Raw genomic sequence first — 4,209 nt, forward strand, 5'->3', positions numbered from 1 at the left:
GAAGCTTAAGATCTGAAGCACCACTCTGAAGGTTTATGACTCAGAGGCTCTAAGACTCGAAGGTTCTATGGACTCGATGGGCGTTCTGAAGACTCATAAGACCTGAAGGTCTTCTATGACTCGGAAGCTTCTAAGACTCGAGTCAGTTCTCTATGACTCGGAAGCTCTAAGACTCTGAAGGTTCGGCGGACTCGAAGGGTCTAAGACTCGAAGGTTCTAAGATTCAAAGGCTCTAAGACTCGAAGGTTCTAAGACTCGAAGATTCTAAGCCTCGAAGGTTCTAAGCCTCGAGCGCCCCTTCGCCGGCATGAGTGCGATGAGTTCCTGCAGCGCCGCTCATTGCAACCCGCTCATTACCTCCGCTCGGCCCGAACCCGGCGCCTCCACACCTACGATTCCCAGAGTGATGTTGATTTCTCGCCCAAAATGCACTTAATTTTAGCGATCAATAACCTTTCCGGGAATAAATCAAGAAACATGTAATAAACACGATTTTTCAACTGGCTCTCAGGCTAATCAGAGGACAATGGTGAATTTCATTAAAGCCTCAGATGAAATATGTCACTCATAAATAATAGGAAGTGGACATTTTTCCGAACTCTGACAGCGATCAATCATGTCTAAATGGGGGGGGGGGGGGCGGGGGGGGGGGGGGGGGGGACGGGCGGGGTGGCGCCTCTCCTGGAGCTGGGGAGATTATGTTCTCTCTCTCAGGGTCTCTTGCGGTAAGGGCGTGGGGAAGGGGGCGTAGGGAGAGAGGAGGGAGGGGGGTAGGGGGGTGGTTGTGATGAGTAGCGGTGTGGGAGGCAGGAGGCAAAGGGGAGGGGGGGTCAGGGGCGAGGGGGCGCAGTCTGTTGATATCTCACTCGACCTTCAGATGCCAAGTGCTTTAACTATTTCTTTTGATGTCTTTGACCCTCGACCATCAAAGATCGAGAACCAAGAGCTCTAACCATCATTCTCTTTCACGGAAACGACCATCCGCTATTGGCATTTCGAGCCATCTGTCTCTCGGCCGCCTAAGCTGTATCCGGAAGTATTTAGACACTCGGCCATCTGATCATGAGCTAAGGGAGATTTTGATACCTGCTGATTGAGTTCAGTATCTATACACCCGTTTTCAGTCTAGTTAAGATTTTCGCTGCTGACTAAATTTATATGAGAGAGTCAGCAGCTGATGCTTTGTAAACGATATGTGGCCTATCTTCTCAGTATACAAGTGACTCGCACATCAGCTGTCACCGCACATGCTTAACGAAATATGTAAGTAATATTTTTCACTTATCTTTATATACATTTCTTCTCTTCAATTCAACTTGATAAGGACGAGTTTTATTCTATTCAAGAAGGATTCTACACAACAAATACTTGAATAACAATACAAAATCCGTCTTCAGCTGTCCAGATCTTTATCAGGCATTTTCTGAAGTCGCTTCATGAGAGACAGCACATATCTCATTTCTTTTTAATTTCACCTTTACTCTGAAGGTCATTTTATATCCTTGTTTTGTCCTACCTGTGCACACATTCCCAAACTTTTATTCTTGTTTTCCTTGCCGCTCGGTCTTATAAGATTTCATATTTCGTGTTTAATATTCCACATTCTATTTTGTTCTCTATCTCATTCTTTCATTTTTACTACTATTATCATTGTTATTTATTATATATATATTTTTGTTGTTTCTAGTATTTATGATCCGGCTTTGTTATTTTGCCTTTCTTCTTTCATTCGTATAATAATCTTGTCCTCCCATTCGCTCCCAGTTTCCTTTTTGTACTGCCGCCCTTCTGCCGCATTCCTCTCCTGCTCTTTCATCTTCGCCCGTCTGTCTGTCTCTAAGATGTGTCTGTCTGTAAGGTGTGTCTGGCTACCTATCTGTTTGTTTGTTTGCCTGTCTTTTCCACTTTCTTCCTCTTCCTCTTTCTCTTTTCCGCACCTCTCTGTTTGTTGGTCTGTCTCTCTCTCTCTCTCTCTCTCTCTCTCTCTCTCTCTCTCTCTCTCTCTCTCTCTCTCTCTCTCTCTCTCTCTCTCTCTCTCTCCTTTCCCTCTCCCTCTCCCTCCCTCACCCACCTCTCTTTCCTCTTTTCCTCTCCCTCTCCCTCCCTTTCCTCTCTCCCTCCTCCCTCTCCTCTTCTCCCTCCCTCCTCTCTCTCTTCTCTCTCTCTCTCTCTCTCTCTCTCTCTCTCTCTCTCTCTCTCTCTCTCTCTCTCTCTCTCTCTCTCTCTCTCTCTCTCTCTCTCTCTCTCTCTCTCTCTCTCTCTTTTTTCTCTTTTTTCTCTCTCTCTCTCTCTCTCTCTCTCTCTCTCTCTCTCTCTCTCTCTCTCTTTCTCTCTCTCTCTCTCTATCTATCTCTCCTTATTTCTCTCTCTCTATCTATCTCTCCTTATTTCTCTCTCTCTCTCTCTCTCTCTCTCTCTCTCCTCTCTCTCTCTCTCTCTCTCTCTCTCTCTCTCTCTCTCTCTCCTCTCTCCCTTTCCCTTTTCCTCTCCCCCCCTCTCTTCTCCCCCTATCCCTCTCCCTCCTCTCTCTCTCTCTCTCTCTCTCTCTCTCTCTCTCTCTCTCTCTCTCTCTCTCTCTCTATCTTACCTCTCTCTCTCTCTCTCTCTCTCTCTCTCTCTCTCTCTCTCTCTCTCTCTCTCTCTCTCTCTCTCTCTCTCTCTCTCCCTTCCCTTTTCCTCTCTCCCTCCCCCTCCCCCCCTCTCTCTCTCCCTATCCCTCTCCCTCCTCTCTCTCTCTCTCTCTCTCTCTCTCTCTCTCTCTCTCTCTCTCTCTCTCTCTCTCTCTCTCTCTCTCTCTGTCTCTCTCTCTCTCTCTCTCTCAGCACTCTCTCTCTTACACACAGAGCTCTCTATCCTTCTATCTCTTCTCTTTTCTCACTCTCACTTTAGCTTCCCACTCCCCTTATCTCCCTCCCACCCTTCTTCTATATTTCTCATACTCGCCTCACTCTCCCTTCCCTCCTCTTCCTCCGCACTCCCCATCCTTCCCTCGAGTGCCATACATACTCTTGCCTTTCTCCCTTTGTAAGAAGCACTCCCCCCCCCTTTTAACCACTCCCCTTTTTATCCCCTCCCTCCCCAATCTCGTCAGACATGCTGTTCCCCCTTCCTCCCCTCCTCCCCCAGCCCTTCTCTCTCAAGCCTCCTTTCTCTCCCTTATCCCCTACCTGCTCCCATGGACCTCCCTTAGACTAACCATACTCTCTACCCCTCCCCTCCGTTTCTCCATTCCTTACCTCCCTCCATCCGCCCTTTCCTCCCTCTCTTCCTCCCTCTTCTCCCTTCCCTCTGCGCTAGCTCCCTACCTTCTTCCCTACAGCCTCCTCCCTCTCCCATCCCCTTCTTCCTCTCCCCTCTCTCCCTCCTCCCTCCCTTCCTGCTCCCCCACCATCGTCCCTCCCTTCCGCCCGGTCCCCCCCTCCCTCCTTCTGCCTACTATTCCCTCCCTCCCTCTCTCCGCCCCTTAGCGCGTCTTTCGTCCCTCTCCCTCCACCCCCCTTAGCGTCGTCCCTCCCTCCCTCTCCCTGCCTTTCCTCCTCCCTTCCCCCTTCCCTCCTCCTGGTTCCTCCTCAGCGTCTTCCCTCCCTCTACCCCTCCCTCCCTCTGCCCCCTCTTAGCGTCCCCCGCCCCACTACCCCTCCCCCTTCCAACCCCCGGCTCCTCCCTCAGCGTCTTCTCCTCCCTCTACCCCTCTCTCTCCACCACCCTTAGCGTCCCCCGCCCCCACCCCCTCCCTCCTCTAAACTCCCCTGGCTCCTCCTCAGCGGCCTCTCCCTCCCTCTACCCCTCCCTCCCCTCCGCCCCCCTCTCTTAGCGTCCCCTGCCCCCACCCCTCCCCTCCCAACCCCCGGCTCCTCCTCAGCGTCTCTCCCTCCCTCTACCCCCTCCTCCCTCCTGCCCCCCTTAGCGTCCCCCGCCTCCCACCCCTCCCCCTCCCAACCCCCGGCTCCTCCTCAGCGTCTTCCCTACGCCATCGCTCAGCTCCCGCGCCGTCCAAAGAAGACCCGGCCATGAATCTTGGGTCAGTGGACGGCCGCGCTTCTGCAGGATGAAGGAGAAGGCTATAAAAGGAGAAATATTTGTTCGTCCTGATAGCTTTATGACGGATCTTACTTCAGCCGGGCCCACTAGTCATATCAAGGCCGCCCAGCTGGATTTGTGGCCATATCTTCCCTTATCACCCCCTCGCTCCTCCTCCTCCTCCTCTTC

Source organism: Penaeus vannamei, chromosome 9, assembly GCF_042767895.1.
Source record: "Penaeus vannamei isolate JL-2024 chromosome 9, ASM4276789v1, whole genome shotgun sequence".
NCBI classification, from domain to species: Eukaryota; Metazoa; Arthropoda; class Malacostraca; order Decapoda; family Penaeidae; genus Penaeus; species Penaeus vannamei.